At 49.1% G+C, this 27,804-nt stretch overlaps 1 protein-coding gene across 2 annotated transcripts in view; it reads left to right on the forward strand.

Annotated features, from left to right (window-relative positions):
• Positions 1-5,909: 5,909 nt before the first annotated feature.
• The window catches only part of PKNOX2 (PBX/knotted 1 homeobox 2), a 255,540-nt gene continuing 233,645 nt past the window's right edge, over positions 5,910-27,804 (forward strand). For both annotated transcript variants that reach the window (XM_033098363.1, XM_033098362.1), the window contains exon 1: positions 5,910-6,021. The gene's annotated coding sequence lies outside the window, so the exon portion shown is untranslated. The remainder of the gene's footprint in view (positions 6,022-27,804) is intronic.

Here is a 27,804-nt window from a genome sequence, read left to right on the forward strand (position 1 = left end):
CTTTGGGGACTGTCTTGCTCCTGTGTTAGAGAAGCCGGTTAGAGACACAACCCAGTTAATTGCCTATTGTGCGCCCAGAGGACAGGTTGCGTCCCCCATGCTTCAGAGAGTGGGAGTGGAATGGGGGAGCAAAGAGGCTTTTTCGGGGGTCAAAAAAATGAATCAGAGATGAGCAAGGGCCTGGACCTCCCAACTTCCAGCTCAGAGCAGAATCCTGGAGCTCCACCATTCAGAGGACTTGTAGTGTCTGTTTTCACACTGTGCAGGTCCTCTACCCCCAAGTCCAAAGGGTGTACCCTTATGCATTTAACCAGGAGCAGAATCTGGCCCAGCACCACAGTCTCACGTGGTTCCAGGGTCAGGAGGGAGGCCTGAGGCAGGGAGTAAGCACCCCCCTCCTCCGTTCCGTGCTCCCATTATCTGTGCTTACAGCCCTCAGAGCCTGTCACAGCATTCTCCGTAAGCACTGTCTCCCTTCCTCAGGCCAATTAAATAAGTGCTATAATAAAGGTGCAGGCAAGTGCTGTGGAAGCCCAGGGTAAGGACTATTAAATCTAATGGCTCCATTTATTAGCGAGCCTCCTGTGTGCCAGGGACTGTGCTGAGCTCTTTGCCTTCATTATGTTGCCTAATCCCCACGGGCTCAGGAGTTGCAAACTATTATCATCCTCATTTCACAAAGGCAGACACTGAGCCTGAGAGAGAGTCAGTATCTTTTCGTGACAGGGTGAATGTTTGAGCCAGGTCCATGTCACTCTAATAAGGCTGATGCTCTCCGTTGGGGGAGCCAAAGAAGTTTTGAAAAGAGGTGATATTTGGGCGAAGTCATGACAGCAGATAGAACTTGGGAAGGTAGGAAAAGCAGGACTGAGAAGTCAAGGCTGCAGGAACAGTGCGAGCAAGTTCAGGAAGGGTTGGGCTGCATGGGCATTCTGGCATACCTGAGGTGGGGGAGAAGGGGTGACCAAAATGGAAGTGCCCAAACCTCTCAATGGCAGCAGCTTTAAAAACAAGTAACAAACTTCATTTGTAGAGCAGTTTTGGGTCACAGCAAAATTAAGCAGAAAGTGCAGTGATTTCCCACGTGCACGCCTGCCCCGCCCCCACAGAATCTCCCCGTCTATCAACACCAAAAAGGGGCATTTGTTATAACTGATGGACCTACACTGACACATCAACACCCAGAGTCCACAGTTTACACTAGGGCCTCACTCTTTGTGGTGGACACTCTGTGGGTTTGGACAAATGTATAATGACATGTATCCATCACTATAGTAGCATACGGAGGATTTCCACGGCCCTACAATCCTCTTTGCTTTGATTATTCGTTCCTGCCCCCACCCTCCAACCCCTGGCAACGGCGGATCTTTTTATCATCTCCATAGTTTTGCCTCTTCTATAATGTGTCATATAGTTGGAATCATATAATATGTAGACTTTTCTTTGGCTTCTTTCACTTAGTAATATGCCTTTAAGTTTCCTCCGTGTGTTCTTCTCACTTGATAGCTCATTTCTTCTTTTTTTTTTTTTTTTTTAGTGCTGAATAATATCCCATTGTCTGGAGGGACCACAGTTTAATTATTTATTCACCCACTAAAGGACATCTTGGTTGCTTCCAATTTTTGGCAGTTATGAATAGAGCGGTTATAAACATAGTTGTGCAGCTTTTGTAGGGACACGACTTTTCAATTCATTTGGGTAAATACCAAGGAGTGCAATGCTGGATTGTATGGTAAGAGTTTGTTTGGTTTTGTAGGAAGCCACTAAACTGTCTTCCAAAGTGGCTGTGCCATTCTGCATTCCCACCAACAATGAATGAGAGTTCTAGTTGCTCTACATCCTCGCCAGCATTTGGTGTTGTCAGTGTTTTGGATTTTGGCAATTCTAATAGGGGTGTAGTGGTATCTTTTGTTGTTTTAATTTGCACTTCTCTGATAACATAGGACGTAGAGCATTTTTTTCATATGTTTATTTGCCATCTGCATATCTTCTTTGGTGAGGTGTCTGTTCCAGTCTCTGCCCACTTTTTAATTGGGTTGTTCATTTTCTTATTGTTGAGTTTTAAGAATTATTTGTATAACAGTCCTTTATCAGATGCATCTTTTGCAAATATTTTCTCACAGTCTGTGGCTTGCCTTCTCATTCCCTTTGTGCAGCAGCTTTAAAAATACTGATTTCCCAGGCCCTTCTCCAGATCCTCTTTTTCCAGGGGTGAAACCAGAAACCCTGAACTATAAAGATTCTCGTACAGGAAGTCCATGGGCCAGCACTGGGAGCTTCTGGAAGATGGAGTTGCAGAGGTATCGATAGGAATACAGGAGATTTGCCTGAAAGGGAAATCAGGGCCAGATGAGAAAGAGATATTTGAACACTGTGGTAAGGAAGGTGGCATTCGAGGCCATCCTTTTCATTATAAGGCTCAATAAACATCTTAGGCTAAACATTATAGATAATGGAAAGCCACTGAATATTCTGAGGGGAAACCAAGGCATGACCCAAACTTTATTTTAGGAAGAACATTCTCCTGATAATGTATAGAAAGAATCGATGATATTGGAGACATTAAACCAGTTAGGAAGTCATCAAAATATTATAGGTGACTGGTGGTAAGTCCCTGAAGTAGGACTGGGTAATGATGGAGAAATAATTTTTAGTCAGTTCAATGCAGCAAATATTTCTCTAGTATGGTTTCTGGATTGAGCACTGCACCAGGTTTCAAGGATCCTAAGATGAAATAAAACATTGTCCCCATCCTCTAAGAACCCACAACCTATCAAGATTCATAAAAAATAATTAGGTTGGGAACAAAGGAAACTAGTAATTGGACAGTGTTAAGGACCAAATTGTGTCCCCTCGCAAATTCACATATTGAAGCTCTGACTCCAATTGTGGCTATATTTGGAGATAGGGGCTTTAAGGAGGTAAAATTAAATGAAGCCATAAAGGTGAGACCCTAATCCAATAGGATTAGTACCTTTTTAAGAAGAGGTAAAAAGACCAGAGGAAAGTGTCTGGTGTACAGAGAAGAAAGGCCATGTGAGGACACAGCAAGAAGGTGCCACCTGCAAACCGGAAAGAGAGGTCTCACTAGAAATCAGTCCTGCTGGCACCTTGATTTTGGACTTCCAGCCTCTAGAATTGTGAGAAAATAAATGCCTGTTGTTTAGGCCACCTAGTCTGTGGTATTTTGTTGTGGCAACGGAGCAGACTAATACAAAGTCTTAAATTTTTATTCATAGGGTGACAAAGACAGCATGAGTCTGGCCATTGATTATACATGTGTGGAGCTCAGAGGAGACAACCAGGGCTGCTTATACTAAAGACAAACCACGTGCAGACAGAGTGAGACGAGGGCCCAGAACCAAGCCTAGGAACACCAACATTTAAGAGTGATGAGTAGGATTGGTAGGAACTCCTGTTTGGTTATCATGTTGATGTGTTGGTGACTTAGGTGACATGTGGCCCCTCTCCATCCTCTTCTTCATTCTCAGAAGTATGACGGCGGAGAGCTTGTAGGACATCTGAAGTGAATCCTACACTCACTGAGAGCCAACATTCAGGTATGGAACTCATGGAGTTTGATATATTACGGATTCATTTGTTCATTATTTGCTAGCTTATTTTATCTGTTGGATTCTTGCATTATTATTATTTAATGTTTTATATATTGGTGCTTTGTGTTCTCCTCGAATGAAAGCTCTTTGAGGACAGGAGCTGGAACTTGAATGTCTTTGCTTCTGCTCTTTATCCTTAGCACTAGGATAGGTCAACACAGCTGACCTTACAGTGGGTACAGGACAAAATATTTGCTCTGAATGATTATAAGAGGGATGGTTACATTTAGTAATCATTTTTAAGCTTTTTCTAATTACAAAAATAGTGAAAACAAGATACACTTGAAAAAATTACAATGTGCATTTTAGAAGATCTAAAGGGTAGGAGTAGACATCGCAGTATTTTAAAAGACTCCCCAAATTAACAGCTCATGGTAGAGGATCTCCTGATTCAAGAAAGAGTTGGGCACTGAACTAGATTTCAGAAAATGAGGGGTGTGACAAGTGGGAGTCAGTGATGCATGGCTGTTGCCTGCAGTACTATTTATGGCTCACTGACACCTCTCGGATGGGGTTAAGTATTTACATTCAGCCTGATTCTCCCCTCTGACTCAGCAGGCTACAACACTCACTCTTGAGCGCAGGGAAAGGGAGAAAACCCTCCCCGCAGGGGTCCCAGGCAGGGGCAAATGGATCTTCCCTCCCCCTCTTGTATCTGAAGAGGGCTTCCCTCTGAGAGTTTATGGCAGCCTGACCTCCAGCCTCTGGGTTGGAGAATCTGGCCGCTTCTGTACTACATAAAAAGGGCAAGTGCATTTATTATTATTATATTATTATACAATGTATAATATATAACAGTGATTATGCTGTCAGCAGCCAGAGTCTCTGACCACAGATCAGAGGCTAGGGTGACATAAATCCACCTTGTGAAGTCTTTGGAGGTTCTATATGAAGGTGAGAGGATTCAACTCCATCTATAATGGGGGCTCTCAGGGAAGAGTTTCTTCCACAAGCAACTTTGGAGGTTGAATTTGGGGGGACTGGGAGGATCTGGACAAACACTATTTAGTGCTTTGGGGATGTGGTGCAAAAAAGATCACAATTGCCTCCTCTGAGCCATGAAATGCTAATGGCTCTCAACCCTGCCCGTGATGGAGGCAGATGAGGAGTGACCCAGAGTCCTGGAAAGAGCAAAGGGGCAGCCTTCAACTTCTGGGGTCAGATTCTTTACTAAAAACCCCCGGCCTGCTTGGGTTTCACTTTCTGCTTCCCTGCTTACATCAGTGTTTTTGTCTAGGCTTTATCCAGGCCCCCTGCCTGGTCTGAGGTCAGGGGATCAATGGCTGCCTGACTGGGGATGAAATGGCTCCTCTATGGGGAGCCAGGAGCAAATTTCAAGGGGGCAGAAAGGGTCCTCTTGTCCCTTGATGCAGAAGGCCATGTGCTTGCTGAGCTGTGGAAGCAAACAAGCCAGCATCCAACACTTAGTAGGACTGTACCTTTGTGGAATGAGAGAAAACACATGTACCCGAGCACACAAGCTTGTGCTAGTGTTCCGTTTAGAAGGCACTTGGATGAATATCCTCCCTGAAGTAGATGAAGCCACCCCAGCAGGCCCAGGCTGAAACGGTCCAACTGGTCTCCCTTTATGTTACACCACTCGACCCCCACCAGAACCCTGGGACTTTTTAGAATGAAAATACCAGTGGCTTAGAACAGGCTAGTCTGGCATTTGCAAAGAGGTGATTTACTGACAAAGCCTCTACACCCTTTTATCTCTCCCTCTGCCCCACCCCATCACAGAGTCTCCCCCTTTGTGAACCAAACGCCCCAGGAAGCCCACAGCAGAAAAAGGCTCTTGAGAATAGGAATAACTAACCGGAGTGTCATCTGAACACCTTTTCTGGGGCCAGGGTAATGAAAATTATTCAAATGCAATCATAAAAATGAGGCCAGCCTGAGAGGAATGGGGTGGGGGTGGGGGGGAGAAGTAGGGGTGGAGGGAAGGATTTCTTGCCAGTTTTAAGTTTCATAATTTCTGGGGAGTTCTCTTGGGGTCCTCGTCTCCGTCCGCTCAGCGCAGGAAGCCTTGGAACTCTGCCTGGGTGGTTTGCTGGGGCGGACTTGGAATGGGGGCAGGAAGGGCAGTATTTCTGAGGTTCTGGGGGTCGGCTGCGTTCCCACATCCGAGGCGATCTCACTGTCTCAGGCTTTCTGTCCAGCGCGGCTCTGCGCCCGGCGTCTCAGAAAAAACCTCCAGCAGAGGGAGACACTCCGGTGGCTCCTCCGCCTGGGAAGCACCGGGCGAAAGCGGGTGGGGGTGGTGGGGGTGGGGAGAGGGGGAGTGAGGAGAGGGGAGGTGGGGGGGGCCCGGGGGCGGGTCCCTGAGCGCTGACGTCCTGAGCAGTGCTGGGAAGTATAGGCTGTGTTGTCACGCCGGTGTCAGTCTGATGAAGATTGGCATCAGGTAAGCTGTCATTCATTTCCATGTCAGAGCGGCTTCTGCAGGCGGCGCGGCTGCGGGCGGCTGCCTCGGAGCGCGTGTGTTTTATTCCGGTCCCCAAGCCGGAGTATTATTCATTGCGACAGGGCGAGGAAAAGAGCGAGCGAGGGAGGCAGCGGGAGGAGAGAGGGAGGCGGCAGGGAGGAGGGAGCAGGGAGCGGGGAGGGAGCGCGCAGAGAGAAGCTGGGGAAGCGCCGGCGAGCGTGGAGCGGGGCGAGGCCCGGGAGGAGGCGGCCCAGCGCCCGGCCGCTCAGCGCGCAGCCGGGCCGCTGCCTCCGCCTCACACGCTCGGGCCCGGGCCGGGCGCGCATTGTCCGCGCGGGAGGAGGACCGCCGGCCCGAGGCCCGGTAGCGGGCGGGCAGGGAGCTGTGTTCTGGAAGCATGGGCTACCGAGAGCAGGGACTAGCGCGCGGGCCGGAGCCGGGTGCGGGCTGTTCGGGGCCGGGCGCTCCGCGGGCGAGGCCGACTCCAGGTTCGCTTTCTCCTGGCTTTCCGAGCCCTTTGGGCTGGCGCTGCCTGGAGCCACCAACCTGGGGCTGCCTTCAAGCGGCTGGAAGCCGGAGCAGCCCCGGACTCGGGCTGGGCGAGTGGAGTCAGAGCTGCGTCCGCGTCCGGCCTGGGGAGCCAAGGAGAGTGGAGTTTGCAGGCGGATGGGGGGACAGCAGAACACGAGTCAGGGAAGCCAGGATTGCAGGGGCCAGCTTAGGGGCCCCAACCCCGGGAGGCGCGATAATTTGTAGTGTTACCGGCTTTGCGCGGATTGTTGGGAATCCTTGGTAAGGTGGGGGAGGCGTGGGGCCCACAGCGAGGCTTGGGGGTCAGGATCCCTCCTGGATCGAGAACTAGGGCATGAGTTCGTAAAAGGGGATGAAAAGCCTAGGGGGACGGGGCCGGATCTCGAATCTGCCGCGTAAAGTTTGCGTCTCTTTCGGGTTAGGAGTATCGGCTCTCCCAGCTTCCCAACCCGAGGAAGAAACCAGAGAAGCGGGCCGCCCTTGAGGCGTCTCAGTGGGAGAGCCGGAGGTGCCTGCGCGGCAGGGAGACCCAGGCTCAGGATGGGACTGTGGCGGGGCTGGGAGCGGTGGTGCATCTGTCCTGAATTAGGGATGGGTTTCGGATCCGGGCTGGAGTTTGGGTTATAGGGTCCAGGCTGTTTTCAGGAGCGGGATTTGTAGGGCCACTGAGTAATTTAGGGGTGGAATCTACACCCTGGCCAGAGCAAGGGGCTGGAGGTGAGTGTTGGGGGCCTGGACTTACATCTGAGACTGGAATCGGAGGAACGGGTGGCGTTTTTAGGATTTAGGCACGGGATCGCGGCTTATTATTGGGGTTGAGGCTATTGGAATTTGGGGATAGTCGCGCGCGCGGGTTCCCACGCTCCGTGGGTGGAAAAGCTTTTAAGTAGGTGACGAAGTAGTTGATACAAGCCATGGAAGGCGAGTCCCGAATTTCTGTTGCTTCTCCCCGAAAGCGGATCTGGAGGCGAGGACTTGAGAAGCGCAGAACCCGATCCTAGGAGAAAGATTCTGGGAAGCGGACAAATCGAAGGGACGCTCTGAGTGAAGCGACAGGGCAGCCTCGCAGGGCTCGAGGTGGATCGGAGGACCCAGGTGGCTCGGCAGGCTCCAGGAGCCACTCGGGGGTCTGCGGGCGCTGCGCGGCTGGGTGGGTGGCCCACTGCGGCCGCGGCCTGCTAGAAGGCGCCAGCAGCGAGGTACCGCTTCGCACCCGGGAAGTCCGGGCTGCGGCTGACCGCAGGGAGGGCTCGAACTCCGGCGCCCTGACCTGAGCCACCGGTTCTAGACCTGCAGGCGCTGCCTGCGCTTCCCCCGGCCCGGCCCGGCCCGGAAGCCCACGCGCTGGGCCGCGGGCGCGGTGTTCCGCCTGGGAAAGGGGTGAGCTCGGGGGCCGTACCCTTACCCTCTTGTCCCGGGACTTCTCCAGCGTGTTGACGTCTCGGATTTCAAATGCTCTTCAACTGGTGGAAGCCAAAAGCTTCGCCTTTTAGGCAGATTTAGGCGACTCCCATCCCCCAAACTGAGAAAATGATGATGTTCAAACACAAGATAAATTACGCGAAGCCTAACCCCTAGCCCTCTCGCTTACTCTGCCATTCTGGCCTTCGCGAGGCCTCGGGACCTTGGGGGAAGAGAGGGGGGTCTCTTGTTTCTGGACTCCCGATCTCCAACTCGAGATGCACTCCCCGCCCCACCCCACCCCCCTCAGGCCTGGCTCGGGGGAGGGAGAGGAGTCCCGACCTGAGAGGGAGGCTATCCCTCTAGCCAACTAGGGAAGCAGTTTGTTGGGGGGTGGGGGGGTAGGGGGTAGGGGGGGTGTGTACGGAAGGGAGGTTTGAAATTTCCTCTTCTCAATTTTGAGCTCACCCTCGCACCCCTCGCAGGGGCAGCCAGACCGCAAAAGACTCCCGACCCACGAATGGCCGCGGCGGCCCGGGGCGCGGCGACTGCTGGCTGCGGTACTCCACACTGTTGTTCTTCTGGCCTGGAATTTGCGCACTCTCTCCCGCGGAGAGCCTGAGGGAGGGAGGGAGCCGTGACCCCACGGAGACTCCCCGGTCACCGCCTCCCTTTGTGAGAGCGAAGGCATGAAAGCCAGGAGAAAGAGAAGCTGCTCTGAATAAGGGCAGGGGGTTACTGGAGGGAGATGGGCCGGCCACCGCTCACAGTAAAATGCCTCGTGCAAATTGCACTGAAGTGTACCGAACTCGAGACTGGCTGTTTTTATGATCCTTTCTGGGAGTTTACTGCTCTCTGCTTTTAAGTCTATAGATTGCTTTAAGTTAATGAAAGTGCTGCTTTCAAAAGGGGCTTTTATTGTGGGACCATGGCAAGTCCAGTACCTCCTCTTTACTCTTCCAAAATGGGCCTGTTTTAAAAAGAGGGAGACTCCTGGAGTTCCCACATGGGCAGAGCTTGGGGCAGGACGCCATGTGACAATGAGGATTAATAAAAATCAATGTCCAAGTAATCCAGAAAGATGCGTTTACTTCTTTGCCAGTCGAGTGTCATCTGTATGTTCCTATGTTGCTTTTTGGACTTTCACTGAGTCTGATAAAATGTTGCTTGATGCCTCCTCTCCCCTGCCCCTTCAACATTGTTTTCTGTAGGCCTGACCCTGTTCAATGAAACTCAAACTGGATTTCAGGATTTCAACTGGCTGCCAAATCAAATGGCAACTGAAATATTTACTTGGGGATTGGGAGAGGGGCTTTGCCTTGCATTTAGTAAGATAGATGTGTTAGAATGTCAGGGAGAAAGGCTGGAAACCTTGAGAAGAAACATGGAAGACTGTTTTTCAGGGCTTTTTCCGTTTTCAGTTTATTTGGCACAAAAGGTGAGATGACAAGGTTTTTTGACTAGGTCCTAACACAGAAACTGCACTGGGGCTGGGCTGTGGCTTTGACCGCATGTCATAACCATTTAAACTGTGGTTAGTTGTTCAAAGCTCAAAGCTTCTCCAAGCTGGGTTTCATTAACTCTACACCAGTTGCCTGGAAGTTCAGTAGCAATAAATTGTATAAACACATTTGAAGTAAGTTAGTGATGAAATAAGGAGAATTACTGTCTTGTGAGTGGAGAATCCTGAAGTCATGGAGTTCTAGCTTAACTGGAAACATACCTCCTCTCCCTTGGCCTTGATGTTTATGGGTGCACCAGAGTGTGTGTTAAATTTCTTTCTGCCATGTCCATCTTCAACCTGGGGCTGTAACTCATTAGGGACCAAGGCATGCCTAGAAAGCAAAGAGGCTAAGTTTTAAAGGGGCTTCTATTAGCCTGGTTTGGAAACCAAACCAAACCATCAACCTGACTTCCTTACCCTGGGTGAAAGCAACGTGCAACCTGAACAGCAGCAGAGCAGGCCAAATTAGATTTTTAAATGTTAGCAGCTTAATAATACTGTGTTGTTAGCAATTGAATTTGTTTTTATTAAAGAAACAACCTATAAAATTTATAGGCTTCCAACATGTTGCAAGATTTCCTTGCTATTTATTTAGCGCACTCCTCCCTGCCCCCGAAATTCTATCTCCAATTTCAGACTTTTGTTCGCGATTTATTTAATTTGGAGCACATTTTCTAAATTAGTTCGAGGAAGGTGAGAAATGCTGTTTAAGTTTTCCTTTTCCTATGCTGTGTGGCACAAGGCCGGCGATGCTGAGATATATATAAACGTGTGATGCAATTGCTAGAGGTGACGGCATGGGAACCAGAGTGTCTGATCAAACAAAATGCAGATCAGAGTGTGGAGAGGGTGAAAGAGATGCCGCAGAGGAAAATCAGAGGAACTTATATGGAAAATGAAATCATTGTGAGCCACTGTTAGCCTTGATTCTAGCCAACACACACGCTTTGTATAAAACACTTCACATGAGATCCATGACTTATTGAAGATTGAATTCTATTGAGAAGCAGAATTTAGAGGGAGGAGCTGCACTGGCTGGGTGCTGGCCAGGCTGCCTGGCCAGCTTGTTGCAATGGGGATCTGCTAATTTAATTAAATCTAATACCTGGTGGGAACTGGAGAAAGGAGATAATCAAGGTTGGCGGGTCAGCATGCTGAGCTAGTGTTTAGGCTGAAATTTGGGGGCCAGGCAGCTTTATACCCTGTTACTGTCTGGCTACAGGACTCCAGCGGGTCATTGAGGTTCCAGATCTCGGTTTCTCCATCTGTAAAATGAGTGCATCACACAAATTGCTCCTGAGGCTCTGAGGAGTGAATCCTGCATGAATTCTGCACAGGCTACACTCTAAATAACAAAAGGAATGGGCGAGGGAAGACTTCTGAGCAGCGTTCACATTCTTTAGTGTGTTTTCTTTGCCTGTTTGGCCCCACAGCCTTTCTCTGCAATTCTCAGGAGTTCTAAGAGTTGGGTGAAAGGGCCGATCTCCTTCCTTTCTTTGCATCCTAGAATTTGAAAACCCTGCTGTGAGTCCAAAAACCACCTGCACTTCATCAGGAGGGACAATTAAGTTGTTGAGTTGGGGGAACCGGTATACTTATTCCCGATAGTTCTACCTGGAATAGCTTTCATACATCAGATGAACACAGAATCTGACCTACCAGAAATCCAGCCCCTCCTCTTTATGCCGTTGGGAAGAAGAAGCTGAGCCCTACTGGTGTGTGACATCTGGTCGGGCTGGGGGGATGGGCGCTGGTCAGGAGCTAGCCGCCTGACCCTCCCTTAGTGCAGTCTCCATGCTGGCAGATCAAAGCAGATTCTGGGCCAGAAAGCCCAAGAAGTTACTCTCAGCACGTATACAAAAGTGTGTGCACTTGGGGACTCCTTCCGTTCCTGTGCCTGATTTTTCAAAGCCAGCCCTGATTCTGGAGATGTGGCTCCAGGGGAGGACTAGTCTTTAATTCTCCCTTGTCCATGGGGACTTCTTGGGGTAATTTTTTCCTCCACATATCCTTTTCCAGCAGTCATGGGCCACATCTTAGTTTTCATTCTGATTGGGGGTGAGAGCCGGGAGACCAGGATGGGGGTAGAAGGAGCAACAATTTTTCTAAGAGAATGCCTGAGAGTGGGAAGTCCCAGTCCTTCTACCAGATCCCCCAGGAGTAAGGGAGAACCAAACCCCAGCGGCAGCTCGGCTCGGGAAGAGCTTGCTGCAAATGCAATGTCTTCAGGGGGACCTGTTGTTTGGCTTGGAAGCCTCACTGCAGGCCCTGCCTGCCTGGGTTTCTAATTACAAGAAGGACGTTTCTGCTAAGACCTATCTCACTAAAAACACATCCCTGTGTGTAATAAGAAACCCTAAACCAGGCAGGATATTTTAAAACTGAAGCAATGAAGATTAGATTAAGTCTCCACCAAACAGCTTCGTTCTCGTATTATTTTTGGCTGGAATGTGGAGAAAAGCAGCTGGCCCTGGGGCCCCCGAGCAGACTGTGAGGGTTCCGATGGAGCTGGGGTGGGTGGCGTAATTGTTAGTTTCTCTGCTTAATAGGAACTTGGCCAATTCCAGTACAGCTCAGTCAAGGCAGTGGGGGTGCCCAGTGGGGTGCTGAGGGAGCCCCAGGGTTGGGGAGGGGCCAGAGAGTGGCTCAGAATCAGCAGGTCACGGAGCACTGAGGATGCTTCTAAATTTCCCACCTTGTTAGGATCTAGTCTTTTGTGTTCAGCATATGCTTCCACTCCTACTCCCATCCCATGCCTAGTAAGCCCACCCATTCTCCACAAGGCTTTTGGAAGAACTGTGCTATATTGGGTACTTTTCTAGGTGGAGAGAAGGAACAAATAGTTGTCCAAGATTCCTGGAAATTCCAGGCCCAGGAACCTGGCATCACAAGCCTTGTCGTGTCCTGCTAGGGAGAAGCAGCATGGTGTTCCTTCGTTCAGCAACATTCAGAGTGTCTCTGGTGTGCCGCACAGTTCTAGGCATTGAGGATACAGTAGCAACAACAAATAGAACACACACACACACACACACACGTAACCACCAAGTCCTGTCCTCAAGAGCTTGCTTGCTGTAGAGACAGAAAAGATAAGACTGCATGGAAAGCCTGGCTCTCCTAGGTACTAGTGGCATGAATTTAGACATATTGCTTAACATTTTTGATCCAGTTTCCCTGCCAGTAAAGTGGGGAATAAAAGTATGAAGCTGAAAGGATTGTGGAGCAAGCATTTGTAAAGTTCCCAGCATAATGTCTGGCACACAGGAGAGAGATTCAATCAGGGCTCTCCTCCTCCCTGTTATTTTGGACTGAAGAGCCAGTGGGGGGGCTACCCAGCTTCCCCTTCTTCTTCCTCTTTGCTTCCCCAGGACGTGGCCTGGCCCTTTCACTGGTCACTGGCACCATCAACAAATGTTGAACAAACAGCTGGTTACTGTGGCCTGATGCTGCTTGATGCGTGCAGACTCTGGCAGGGGCTGTGATAGAAATTGACCTGTTCTTAGGGGTTGGATAAACATGACATACAAATACATAAGAGATGACATGCAGACACACTGAGGTGATATGAAAAAAGGTACTGATTGTCGTTAACCAGAGGAGGCAAAGGTAGGATGGGATGCTGCCAAGCAACCAGGGTGGAGGTGACTAACTAGGGAGACTTTCAGAGAAGGTGAGCTCTCAGCAGCGCTCAGATATCGCAGGGGGCAGCCAGAACTAGACTGAAGAGTTCAGCACCCTCTGAGTGGACCAGGGGGCCAAGTGGGTCCCCACTGCCGCAGGAGTACCACCTGGGCATCCCTGGGGACTGGCCTCTGTCATACATTGAGCAATTCCTCAGAGGATTTTCATGTTGGCTTCTCCATGGGTAGAACGTAGGCTAATGGCTTGGTACATGAAGCAGACCAACTAATGCCATTCCTGACTACAGCACGACTCTACCTAGTGTCCCCGTTTTTCCTAAGCCAAGAGAGCAAACATAGAACTACATCTGGCCCTCTCAGGGACCATGAAGCTAACCAGTTAGAGTGGGTGGGATGGTGGAGAGAATAGGGATTCGGTCTGGGAGTCAGAGGATGGTGGACACTGGCTATAGGTGACCTTCAACAAGTGACTGGCGTTCTCTGGATGTCGGTTTCCTCACCAATCCAATGACGAGCTTGAACTTGCTCTCAGAGGTCCCCTTTTGCTCAAAGTTCCATGATTCTGTGCTTCCTCCCAACTGGATTGCTTTATGACTGGGCGATTATTGACCCCCTCCCACCCCACCGTGACAACACACAGCCACAGAGTCACGGACTGTGAGGCTATGGTCCCTGGATTGCCCTTGTGTGGTAGGGTCTCAAGACAGTAGAGCCGGTTGGTTGGATTTGACTTCCTGGGGCAAATACATATGTGCTACCCCTAGCCGTAGGGGTTGGCTCCATGAGGGCAGCATTTTCAGTCTGAAGACTCACTGGCCTCTTCCTAAAAAAGCAACATTTGCTTCTTTTGTTGAGACAGAGTGATGCTGGGAGAAGGAACACAGACTTTGGAGTCAGATTCTCCGTTCTGACCCTAGTTCTACGACTACTAAGCTGTGTGTCCTTGGGCACATTCTTTAACCTCTCTGAGCCTCAGTTTTCTTAGCTGTATAGTCAGGATCATAATAGAACAGAGCACATAGGAACAGTGAATAAAATATCTAAAAGTATGTGGCACATGGTGAGCTCATGGTGGATATTAGTTTTCTTTCCTAATAAAGCACATTCTTATGTGCTTGCTCATTTGATCCTCTCAACTTTGTGAAGCAGGTGAAATTGGTATTGTTATATCATTTTACAAATGAGAGGAACTGGGGCTCAGATAGGAGTGAAAGTGGCAGGTTCAGGAAGGAAATGTGGTGTGTCTGCCTCTTCACGGGGAAGCACATTAATTAGGATAGCCGGGGTCTACCTGTTCCAACCGTGGGCCTTTCTGTAGCCTTTTGGAGACAAAGCAAGCACCTTGCTGAGCTCTGAGAGCTGCTCCGCACTGAGCCCCACCTATTCCTCTCCCGAGAATCTCTTTAAAGGAACCAGATGAACCCATCTCCCCCGTCACCCGTACCTTTGTCTGGCATATGCTGGGGAGAGCTACCAGCCGTTGTGGAAACCCAAACCTAGAAGAAGATCTTTTTCTTTTTTTTTTGCTTCCACAAAGCCTTCAATCACAGGTGGGACTGGGCTGGCCAGCGCAAGAAGTGGCGTTAGATTTAGGGACAGGCATGGGGCAGTAATGGCAGTGGCTGGAGGTGGCAGAGCTGCAGTGCAGCCTTCCTGCCTCCATCTGCCAGCCCGAGCTGTACGAGGCCCAGGGTGAGGAGAATGTGCCCAGGGGCTGACACGTATGGTCCTCCCATTCACAGTCCTGACAGACACGAAGGGACATTTAGCCCATTAGTGAGGTCCTACTAACTCTGATTAGATGGGGGTGGCCACAGTCTCCCTAATTCCAGGGGGGCACAGTGTGTCTGTGGTAAAGTACAGGCTGCGAGCCCCACCCTCAGAGGTTCCTCTAATTGTTCTCCCTCCGACAGTCTGGTGTCCTGAGGCCTGTGCTAAGCTGTGGGAGTACAAGGCTATACCTGGTCTTCTTAGCGGAGGCCAAGCTCCGCGTGCATTGTGGGTTCTAGTTCCAAGTCAGAGGCAAGAGACTCTGGGCGTGTGCCGAGGGCCCGTGGTCACACGTGGTTGTCCTCATGGCCGAGCCCTTCCTGGCAATCCATCCATCCGTCAACAGCGTGGCCTGAGCCCAGTGGTATGCTGTGTGGGGTCAGAGCCTTTTCCTCTAGGAACGACGAGGTCTCACTGGGAACCCGAACAGAGCACGTCAAAATGAAAACAAGCTGAGTGACTCTGGCACTCTCATAACTTCCTTGGATCTTAGCATCGTCATTTCATACAAGGAGGACGTTGGACGAAATTACGCTCACGGCCCCTCTGGCTCTACTAGTCTCTGACTACATGTTACAGTGTGTGGTCCAGACCATGAGGCACCACGAGTCTGGAGGCAGTGGTGGGACAGCAAGGGCCTTTTAGTGCAGGGGCCTGTCTCACTGTGATTAGGTGAGGAGGACGGGAAATGTAGACACAGTGGCCATAGGCCTTACTTATTCAGCTGCAGGGGCTGGGAGAGCTCCTGCTGAGAGGGGCCCTTCTGAGTCCTCCAGGCTCCAGGAGGACCACAGAGACAGAAGTCAAGCAGGGGAGCCCTGTGGTAAGGGCGCTCAAGGCTGCTGCTTCCTGTGGCCGGCAGTCTTGCCCTGCTGCCAGGACGGGAGCACCCCTGCCCGACCCCTCCCCTACCATGCCTCTCCCCAGTCCTGGAGGAGACGGCTTGCCTCCCAGTGGGACACTAGTCCTCTGGGGCATTCCTCACTGTGATATGATCTGGAGGAAAGCCAAGGAGCTCCATGGATTCCCCCAGCCTTTCCTGGAGGCCATTCCCAGGGAAAGTGACTTGCTCCTTGCACTGGCACACCTCTCCTCAGGAAGGCAGCCACATCCATTACAGCCTCTTGGTGGTAATGAGATGGGGATTGCTACTTCCTGCCGCCTTTCGGGTAGTCAGGAAAGCCCCTTTCCAAGCTGGACCTCTGGTCTCCTGGAATACTTTTCAAAGTCATTTCCATTAGGTTTGGAAGGGAGGGATGGAAGGAGCACTTCAGCCCTGTGGGGAGCACTGTTAGCCAGGAAGCAGGGGCAGGGAAGAGGGGAACTTCTGAGACATTCTTTGCACAGAGGCTGGTCTGCGTCCCTGCCTGACCACGTAGAAGTGGACTCTTCCAGGGAGGGAGGGACGGCTGCCACAGCTCGCTTGTAGATCAAGGGAGAAGGGTTTTGCTGAGCTCTGTGGTTTCTGGGTAGCAAGGCAAGGCCACAGACTGGGGACTCCTTCACTGTGTGCTGGGCCCTGTGTGGGGTCTCTCGCCTCTATTTTATCCAGTGAGGCTCAGAAAGGTGAGAGAATTGTCCAAGGTCACCCATCTGGTTCTTTGTGTCCTAGGTCCAGTGGTCTTTCTAGCTCAGCTTGCTGCCTGCTCCAGGGAGTTGTCTGTTTGGGGGCAAGTTTCTGGATTGCTTGCTGCCTTCTTTCCCACCGCTCTCTCTCTCTCCAGACCCCATGCTCCCCCATATACGTGCCTCAGTGTAAGATGCAGGGATTCAGGGCTCTGACCTGGGTAGGTCAGTGGTGGTGAGATTGTGGTATGACGGGGACGACTGAGGCAGGCCAGGGCAGAACGAGCCAAAGGCTTGGGTTTCAGCCTCAACACAACCGTATGCTCACTGGTGACCTTAAAATCTGGCCCCACTTTCCTTGTCCATAAATGGTGGTGATGATGCCTGCGAGGGCTGTGAACAGTTAATGTATGTGGCTGTGTCGTACACGTTATACACACAGAAGTGAAAGCGCCTGCACAGAGCCTGGCATGTAATACGTGGGCAGAAAATCGGTTGGCACAGACTCTATGTTTCTTATTAAAGTAGAGCATACACGCAAACACACACCCCTCTCATACTCACTCACAGAGTGACGACAGCCTATTTAAAGATGAAAAGCTGGCTTACCACGACTGCCCCACAGCTGGGCTCTGAATCATTCCCTTTGGGGGATTTTCCCAATTCTGGCAGAGAGCCAGCAAACCTGACTTGCATGCCTACTGTGTGCCAATGGTTGTTCTCACTTACGTTTTCCCATCTAACCCAGAGCAGGGGCCATCTGGGGCCTGGTGTAAGGGTGGTGGTCTTTGCCAGGTCCTGTCAGCCAGAAGCAGGCCTTGGGTTTCTCCCTGCTGGTAACATTCATTCGATTGATTTTTGTTGAACACTTTCAATGTGCCAGACCCTGCAGAGGTAGTGGGGATACGGAGGTGAACTAGACAGCTCTATAGGCTCCCTGCCAGTAGAGTTCACAGTCTGTGGGGGAGGCAGGCGTTCATGTCCTGTAGGTAATTAGTGAAACCAGGACGAGAGCCATGGAGGAGTCCCAGGAAGTTATGAGAGCATAACTGGGGAGTGCGGCCTCCTCTGGGCGTCTGGGGGGCATCCTGGAGTTTTGTCCCTCCGATGAGGCCCCTTCCAGGGAGAGAGTTGACTAACCCCTCTCTCCCGGGGGCTCCTTTTCTATCCCAGATGAGGACAGAATAAGGTGAGAGCAAGACTGTGAGCACCAGAAAACTGCTGCCAGGGATTTTGCTCTCACCTGCGTTTCCTGTCTAGGCTGCCTCACAGAGGGATAGCTGATGTCGCTCCCACACACTCCTTCCCCCAACCCACCATCATGTGAAAGGTCGGACAATTAAGTTCGTGAACTCATCCTAGAAAATGTGCTACATACCTCACTGCTGAATATCACTATGGTCACCTTCCAAGTACTCCCCTTGGGAAGCTGTGCACCTACACCAGTGACTAGTCCACCCTTCAAAGCAGTTTTGGAACTCTTTTTCTGGAATGGCCATCAGAGCTATCGTCAAATTACCCTTGATGCCCTGAATGCCATCAAAATGTCTTCCTTTCAATATTTCCTTTATCTTCAGGTAAAGAAAGAAGTCATTGGGGACCAGATCAGGTGAGTAGGGAGGGTGCTCCAATACAGTCATTTGTTTACTGGCTAAAAACTCCCTCACAGACAGTGCCCTGTGAGCTGGTGCACTGTCGTGATGCAAGAGCCATGAATTGTTGGCGAAAAGTTCAGGTCATCTAACTTTTTCACGCAGCCTTTTCAGCACTTCCAAATAGTCAACTTGGTGAACTGTCCAGTTGGTACAAATGCATAAGGAATGATCCCTCTGATATCAGAAAAGGTTAGCAATATCGTTGCTACAAGTTCGCGAACTTAATGATCCGATCTCGTACATACTTCTTGAGGGCATAACTGTCAGGAGGAGCCTTTAGAAAAGGCCGGCACCCCCTCTGCATTCTTCCTGCAGCCACAACTAGGGCCTGATCGTATCTGGGGGCACTTGGTGATGTTCACATTCATGGCTTTCCTGAGTCTGATGTCTGGGCAGCAGCTGTGAGCTTGCGAGGAAAGGCTCGCTCTTCTGTCTCAGCACCGGCCGGAAGGACAGTATTTATTGGGAGACCTGGCCTTATCTTCTGGATGGAATGGAGTCAGCTTCTTAACGTTGTTCCCTTGGTGCAGTGGCCAAGGCCATGCCATCCTTTAGGAAGCACTGGGGACCATCGGTGAATATTTTGCAGTCTGGTACTTTGGAGGGGGCAGTGAGGAGAGGCAGAAGGGAGATTAAGGGACTTAAGTAACTAGGGCTGTAAACCCAAAGTTACATGGATCTGAAAAGAAAGATGCTCTCAAAGGAAGGGCCGAAGTACAGAATGGATCTTTGCCCGAGGTTCAGGCACCCCTGGGCTGGCAATGGGTATCTGCCTCCAGTCAGACAGGTGGGGGTGAAAGCCCAACTTTGACCACTGGGCAATTTCTCAACCTCTTTGAGCCTTGGTCTGTTCCCTTTTGTGAATGGGGATAACGATGGCTCTTTGCAGGCAATTAAATGAGATAATACAGCAAAGAGTCTGGTCTAGTCTCTGGCCTCTAGAAGTATATGTGCGTATATTCAGTATATGTGCGTTCCTTCCCTGTCACTTCCTTGTCTCTCTCCACAGTGCTGGACAAAAGACCAAAGTGCCCTTCAGGAGGCAGGAGGGAGTGGGGTACAGGGAGACTCTGAGCCTCTCCTGGGAGCACAGACAGAATGGTCATCTGAGGACGTTGCAGGCTGGGGACATGGATGTCAAAGCCGGACGAGGTTTCCCGGATGGCAGGGGAGGCAGTGCTCTGGGTCTCCTGGAAGAACCAGGACAGCATAGGCAGCCTCTCGGAGGGCTGAAGCAGGGGATGGGGAGGAAGGGAAGGAAGAAAAGAGGAAGGGAAAAAGGGAAGAAGGGAAGAAGGGGTGATGGAGAGGTGGGAAGGAAGAAATGAACGTGTACAAAGTGTCTACTATGTGCTTGACATTGAGCTAGGTACTCTAGCACCCGTTATTTGATTTTATAAATTTAGAAGCACAGAATCTTAACGTCATGAACTCTCAGAACTGGACAGGACATGAGCCATCTGTTACAACCTCTATATTTTATATATGGAGAAACTGAAGCTCAGAGAGGGGCAGAAACTTGCCTAAGGTCACATAGGAAATCAGTGGCAGAGCTGGATTAGAAACTGCAGGCCAGGGCAGTTGGGGGAGAACACAAAGGGCAGAGACCTTGGAATCAGAGAGTAGGTTTGACTACAGACTCGCTTACAGAAACACTGTCTGAGGCTTGGTTCTCTTGGCTGTAAGATGGGGTAGTAATTCTCAGCTCTAGAGGCGGCCATGACAATGCAGTGAGATAGCTTATGTAAAGCGTCCAGTGTGGCCTCAGGGGCTCTGTGGGCTCAGGTCCCTTTCTCTTCTAGCCCTGCCCCCTTCCTGCCTAGCTCATGGCTCTGGTCACACCCACAGAGCCCAGCAAAGAGCCCTGAGCTGTCTCACCTTGTACCCCGAGAAGGACTGGGGCATGCATTCATTCTTTTATTCAGTTGTCCTTTTATGGGGACCTCCAGTGTGTGCCAGGCGTTGGCCTGTGCCCGGGATAGAAAGATGAGCAAAAACGGACGTAGACTCTATCCCGATAGAGTTTACAGTCGGATGGAGTAGAGAGACATTAATTAAAAAAAAAAAAGTCATGCAAATAAACATGAGCATACAAGTGTGATAGAGCTTTGAAGAGAAGAACATAAAATGTGAGCGCATTTAACAGGAAGATTTTATTTCGAGAGAGCAGGGAAGAGTCTCTGTGAGGAAGTGATGTTTGAGCTGAGACCTGAAGGGAGAATAGGACGTAAGTGTAGACAGACTGAGGGGAACGGTGTTGCAGGATGAAGATCCTGGGAAGAGAGGAAGGAGTTGGTAGAATGGCACGGGGATGAGGTAGAGTGACAGGGTCAGTCACAGAGTGACAGCTTGGAAGAGCTTGGGAAACAGCATAAGGAGTGTCACTGTGGATGATAGCTGCACCTTTGGGAGAGGTGGGAGAGCCCCGTCTGAGAGTCTAAATGGAGACCGGCTGACGTTTGGCTACAGGCCTGGAGAGAGAAGCAGATATCTGCAAGCTTCAGTTTTTCCGCCCCTGAATGAAAGTAGTCACAGTGATAGATTGCAGGTCTATGGTGGGGAAGAGGGAAGCAAAAGCGAACAAATGGAGGAGGCACTTGGCCTTCAACAGTAAGTGAACAGCCAAATTCATTTATGTTAAAGTGTCAGTGACTTGGAGCCACTGTGAGTAAAAGGGAAAGTCCTTACCTTGGCTGACTCTGCCTCCCAGTTCAACTCCTGTCAGAGTCTACCTCACTCACTCTGCTCCAGATCTCCCTGTGGTAACTGGGCTGCTCCTACCTCAGGGCTTTTGCACTTGCTGTCTCCTCTGCCTGGAGCACTTTCTCCAGGTATCTCCCTGGTTTGCGCCCTGGGGTTTTCCAGGCATCCACTCTGACGCCACCCTGTCTGTGAGGCCTGCCCTGGAGGCCCAATCAAAAATGACATCCCTTTTCTGCCATCCCTGGCTCTCCCTACTCCCCTTTATTTCCCTCCAGTAATTATCAGATTTTCTTTCTCTCTTTATAATCCAGTACAATGCTTGCATATAGTAAAACCCGATCAATGTTTGGGGAATAAGGAGACCTGGTTGCTTGTGAAATGATTTGTTCGATTCATTCAAAGATGCTTTTTCTTTTCCTCTGAAACTGACTCATGGAACATCAGAACTGGAAGGCGCTAAGTAGTAATTGGTCTTTGAACAATCTTCTCATTTAACATCTGAGTAAACAGAGGCCCAGAGAGGTCAAGAGGCTCATGGAAGATCACACAGCACAGAGCCAGGATGAGAAACTGAGGTCTCCGGGATTCACTCCAGGACTCCTGTGATGAAGTTTTGGGTTCTCTGCATGACACAGCTTCTGGGGCAGGACGGGGCTTTGTGGGCTCCCAACTTCCTGGATGTTGGGGCGTGGAGGTGGAGATGGACCTGAGGGCTCTGGCCTCCTTGAATTCTTCTCCTGGGTTCCTAAGGCCCGAGGGGCTATAATTTTGTTCCAAGATCTCTGTTGCTGCTGCTCAGCTCCTGTGAGACATTTTGGGGCTGTGTTTGGGTGTGTTGGAAAAGGTGGCCACTGGCCACTGACAGGCAGACATGCTTCTCTCCCAGCTGTCAGTCAGTCCAAAGGTCAGTTTACAGGAAATGATCATGCAGCTCTTACTTGGTACTTCTGCTTCACACGGGGACTAATGCAGGGAAGTGTCAGTTTCTGGTCCCACACGGGAGGAACTTTGTATCTCGCTAGGGAGATATTTCACTAACGTCAATATCAATATTAAAATAAGAAGAAGGAGAAGGAGAAGGAGAAGGAGAAGAAATATTTATTGAGTGCTTACTGTGTACCAGGCACTGTTCTAAACACTTGATACCTGTTAACTCTAAGTCTCAGGACCACTATTTAAGGTGGATGCCCTACCTCTTTCACATTTGCATCACCTGAGACACAGAGAGGTGAAGCCACTCTGGTCAAAGCTAGTATGGGAGGGAGCCAGGATTTGAGTGCAGGCGGTCTGTCACCAGTGCTTACCCTCTTATTCGTTAAGTTAAATCATAAATGGCACATGATGAGAATGCAAGACCCATCGGGAGAAGGTGGTATGAAGTCAAGGGAGGTAGTTTCATTGCAGGCTGGAGTAGTCAGGGATGGCTTCCTGGAGGAGGTACTGCCTGAATCAGAAGAGGAGTGTGAGGATAGCCAGAGGGAGGTTTTGCCCTCTTGGCTTTCCACCCTCAGATGGAAGGGAACAGTGTTCAGGGGTGCCTGTGAGGGGCTTGTGGTGGGGCTGAGTGCCCTCCTCTCTGATGCCTGTTTGGGGATGACAGCCATGAATGGGATCCTCTGCCAGCTGGCCAGAGATGGCCGGGAGGACGGCCCCTGCATAGAAGCAGTTCCCCACGAGCTCTTGTCATGGGGACTCTGCCTAGATTCTCTCTTGGGCAAGACACTCAGGATTCAGACTTCTGAAATGTTGGGGCAACTTCAGAGAAGATCCTCTGAATGTGTCTAAGACGGTGGCTCTTCTGTCTGTGAAATGGGCTGGTACTCCTCCTACATTACAACTGTGGGGTTGTAATGAGTTTTTGGTGGAGGCAATGTCTTGAAAGAACCTGGCCCAGGTGGCTTCAGTTACTGAATACCTCTGCTCTTCTGTCCCCGCCCCTCAAGCCCAGCTCAACCCAGACTGGCCACTGGAGCTGGGTCACAGAGAGAAGGTTTCTTTGTGTCACCTGGCCCTTTGAGGTTGTGCTGGGGGACAGGCCTAAAGCTCTTCTATTCAGAGTAGGAGTCACTGACAATGCCCTTCAATTATGTGTGCATTCTGAAAATATTAGATTGGTGCAAAAGTAATTGTGGTTTAAAAGGTTTAAAATAAGTGCAAAAACCGAAATTACTTTTGCACCAACCTAATGCATTTGCTTTCTTTTGGAAGTCTCAGGCATAAGGTGGCCATGCATCTTGGTTTAACTGGGGCTCTACCAGTTTTAGTGCTGAAAGTATCATGTCCAGGGGATCCCTGAGTCTAAGGCAACTCGGGGCAGTCGGTCACCCTACGAGTCGCTCAGGAGGGAGAGGACGTCATGGGATTGGGGCTCCTGCATCTGCGAGCAGCTGTCCCAATGCTCCCTCCATTTGGCTTCGGAACCTCCAAGGAATAGAAGTCCCTGGAAGGCCTGGTTGAGCGATACAAGGCTTTGGCGTCAGGCAGACCAGCGTTCAAATCCCGCATCTGCTGTGTACTGTCAGCTTGGCTTTGGCCAAGGGTTGTAGTCTGAGTCTCAGTGTCCTCATCTGTAAAAATATAATAACTGCATCATGGTGCTCTGTGGGGACCCCAACAGCCTGATGTATATAGAGCCCTTAACACATGGTAGGTGGTACACGTGACAGGCTAAGCCCTCTGAGCCATCACCTGTATTCCCAGTGTTGGGATGGGATGGAAGAAGCAGCCACTTCCTTCTCTCAGAGAGGCCCGGCTGGGAAAAGTTCTTTTCAGCTTCGCCAAGTCACCTGCACATGGCCTGCCCATGGCTGTGTCCTGGCCTGGCAGCAGCTCTGGAGAGGGGCCTGTGAAGGACCCTTGGGTTTTTTGTGGAGACGGAGAAGGAAACAGGTGACCTGCTGTCATCCCTGTCCTTGAGGCTGAGCTGATGGGCAGACTCCTGGGGCTTTCCATGTGTCTCTTCCCCTTTCCCTGACTTTTGACTTTCTGGAAAATAGGAAGGCTCATTGAAAACAATGAAACTCGCAGGATGGATGTTAGAGAGCCTTCAGTCTAATTTGGCCTTCTCTCAGATGAGGACACTGAGGGCAAGGAGGTTGTGACTCACCTGAGGTTTGACCCGTGGTTAGTGCCCAGGCACTTCCTGCCACAGAACCTGGCCCAATAGTGTGGGGAGTTCTTTAAGTTGCAAGGGATCTGGGACATGACAGCTGCAGCATGCAGCACGTCTGTTATCTGATAGTGGATTGATCGTCTGCTTTGTGGATTATTGGTGACACATCTTGAATTCCTGGCCAGCTACCCTCTGCCATTGTAGAGGGCCATCTCTCCTGGGCCATCTCTCCCTAATGCAGGTTGAGCTGGGCTCATGGGACATGGACTCTTTATTATTATTTTTTTTTAAGTTAACTTTTTACATGGACTCTTTTAATGGTCAAAAGAAACTAAGAAGATAAACATCATTTCCAAGGACATCCTAAAATTCCCAAGAAGCGGTGATTTTCTTCAGATCAACTCTTTTCCTGGATTAACCACACTACAATTGACCTTAATGAGCTGAGGCACCAGCAGATTTCATTCACTCAATGAATGGCGTGTTCATTAAGTGCTAGTGTGGATAGAGAATGGTTTCATCCAGAGCAGAGAGCATGAATGGGCTATTACTCTGAGCCGAACATGTCTGTTTCCTGTGGGGTTTTCCTCTGTAGCCTGTGGAGCCTCCATTTGCTCAAATATATTTTAATTTATTTAGCACCCACTGTGCACTGGCCACTGTGGAGGGAGACAAAAAGAGGATAAGATTTGGCCTTTACATGAAGGAGCTTACAGTTGGAGTGAAAGTTAAATTAGTTTGGAGGAGTTACATAACAAGGCATGAGAGTGGTTCATTGCAAGAGATGTTTGTTACAGGACACAGAGGAGTCATTACCAAATGAAGGGTACTAATAAGAGTGAGGCCCTCAGAGGTAGGAAAGATCAAGTGGGCTGCAGGGATCAGGAGAGACTTCATGGAAGAGGTGGGTGGGGTACCAAGCCCTTGGCACTTAGTACCTTCTAGCAGGCTTGGAATGTGGGTCTGACTAGCCCCATGGTTACATATAGCAACAGCCTAGGGCACAGAGCTGGTAAGTCGGGATCAGAACCCAGGCCCATCTGCAGTTAATCTTTTCCCATTAGAAATCCTGTCTTGCATGAGTCAGACCTTGAAAGTTGGGTAGGACTGAATAGGCAGAGAGAGGGGAACCATAAACAAGGGTATGTGCGTAGCAAGATGAGGAGCAAAGATCCTCCTTCGTGGTGGGGCTTTGAGCCAACCAGCCTGGAAGGGGGAAAGCCAGCCTGGTCCAGGGGAAGAGTCCGGAGCTCTGGGCTTCCTGTGAGATGGAGACCTGAGCCTCTGGAATTTGCCTATGCTGATGTGTTCCCTGTTCTCTCCTCAGAACCTCTGCTCCCCCATACTCAGGAGCATCTGATTGCTTTCTCTGGCCTTGAGTTGGATTCTGGCTATGCTGGCATCTTCCAAGAAGACCTAGTCATTCCCTACTGATAATAATAATAATAACAGCACCATCTCATATCTGTATCATGCTTCTCTATCCACACAGTCCTTTCACTTGAAACCCTAAACAAACCACGAAGAAAGACATCCTGATAGATGAGCCGAGTCCAGGGCTCCAGGCCACTTCTGCTCAGACCTCAGAGGACAGGCCAAGTACAAGTTCCTCTGGCAGGTTACTCACTGTTTTCCATTGCGTATGTCGTACCTGGCACGTAATAGGTGCTCAGTAAACATTTGTTGAGTGAATGCATTTTGGGGGAGTCCCATTCCATTTGTGGGTACTTCTGAAGAAAGCAAACTTCTGAAACAGCATCCATGGTCCTTCCTTTCTGGAGGTCGTTCACTGTCCTCTGGCCCCATGCCTCAGTAGAGTAGAGGCTGTTGCAAAGCTTATGTGCGTTTACAGCTATTGAGTTCCAAATTGAAAGGAATCTGGTTTTTTTCTTTAGTTAGGCTATCCAGTACAATTTAATTTTACATGGGAAATTAAATAATTGCATCCGATCTTTTTGCACACTATCCTTTTATAGTGTGCTAAAATATATATAATAAAATTTGCCACTGTAACCATCTTAAAGTATACAGTTCAGTGGCATTAATTACATTCACAATGTTGTGCAAACAGCTTTCATCACCCCCAAACAGAAACTCTGTACCCATTAAGCAATACCTCCCCATTCTGTTCTCACTTCAGCTCCTGGTGACCTCTAATCACTTTCTAGCTCTATGAATTTGCCTGTTCTAGGTATTACATATAAGTGGGTTCATAATATATTTGTTTGTGTCTGGATATTTCACTTAGCATGTTTTCAAGATGCATCTGTGTTGTAGCATGAATAAGAATTTCATTCCTTTTTATGGCTGAATAATGTTCCATTGTAGGTACATACTACATTTTGTTTATTCGTTTATCTGTTGATGGACACTTGCGTTGTTTCTACTTTGGCTCTTATGAATAATGTTCAGTGAACAGTGGTATACAAGTTATCTGTTTGAGTTACTATTTTCAATTCTTTTGGGTATATCCCTAGGAGTGGAATTGCTGGGTCATATGGTAATTCTGTGTTCGACTTTTTGAAGAACTGTCAAAACGTTTTCCACCATGGCTACATCATTTAACAATCCCCCCAGCAAAGCACAAGGGTTCCAATTTCTCCATATGCTTGCCAAAGCCTGCTGTGTGTGTGTTTTTTTTTTAATATGGAAAGATTTTATTTATTGAAATGGCACCATAACGAGAAGATGGGAGATTTCTAGTTTTTTCAAATCCATCTTAAGAGAGCCCAGAATTCAGGTTTCTTTTATGTCAAGGGAAGGAGAATGGGCGGGACAAGAGGTGGGATCCAAGGAAGAGTGAGAATCTCCAAACCAGTTTCTTCCCAGTTGTTTTTTGATGTTCTTGGTCCCCGCTGATCTGAGGCCCATCCCCCTCACCCTGCCCCCCACCCGGTGCTATTTTCTGGGTTTTTAATTATAGCCATCCTTGTCGGTGTGCGGAGGTATCTCATTGTGGTTCTGATTCGCATTTCCTTAATGACTAATGAAGTTGGGCATCTTTTCGTGTGTTGATTGGCCACTTGTATATTTTCTATGGATAAATATCTATTCAGGTGCTTTGCCTGTTTTAAAATTGAGTTGTTTGTTTTTTTTGTTGTTAAGTTGTAGTTCTTTATATATTCTGGATATTTAACCTTTATCAGATACATGATTTGCAAATATTTTCTGTGGATTGTCTCTTCAATTTCTTGATAATGTCCTTTGATGGACAAATGTTTTTAATGTTAATTAAGTCCAATTTATGCATTTTTCTTTTGTTGCTTATATTTTTGGTGACATATCTAAGAATCATTGCCAAATCCAAGGTCATGAAGATTTATCCCTATGTTTTTTGTTGTTGTTGTTGTTGAAATGTTGTGGTTTTAGCGCTTCTATGAGTTTTGTGGTATATAGTTCTTAGATTGTTGATCCTTTTTGAGTTAACTTTTGTATGTGATATGAAATAGGGGTCCAGCTTCATTCTTTTGCATGTGGAAATCTAATTGCCCAGAACCATTTGATAGGGGTTGCCTTGAATCTGTAGATCAGGTAGTGTTGACATCTTAAACAATATTGTCTTTCTATCCATGAAGATGGAATGTATTTCCATTTATTTAGGTCTTCTTTAATTTCTTCTAGCAATGTTTTTTAGTTCTCGGTGTACAAGTGCTTCACCTTCTTGATTGCATATTTTCCTAGGTATTTTTTTCTTTTAGATGCTAATGTAAATGGAATTACTTTTTAAATTTCCTTTTCAGATTGTACAGTGCTGGTGTGTAGAAACACAACTGACTTTTGCATATGATCTTATACTCTACAACTTAGCTGAATTTGTTTATTAGTTCTATTTGCTTTCTTGTAGATTCTTTGTGATTTTCTGTATATAGGGTCATGTCGTCT

The sequence above is a fragment of the Rhinolophus ferrumequinum genome, chromosome 25 (assembly GCF_004115265.2).
Source record: "Rhinolophus ferrumequinum isolate MPI-CBG mRhiFer1 chromosome 25, mRhiFer1_v1.p, whole genome shotgun sequence".
NCBI lineage: Eukaryota > Metazoa > Chordata > Mammalia > Chiroptera > Rhinolophidae > Rhinolophus > Rhinolophus ferrumequinum.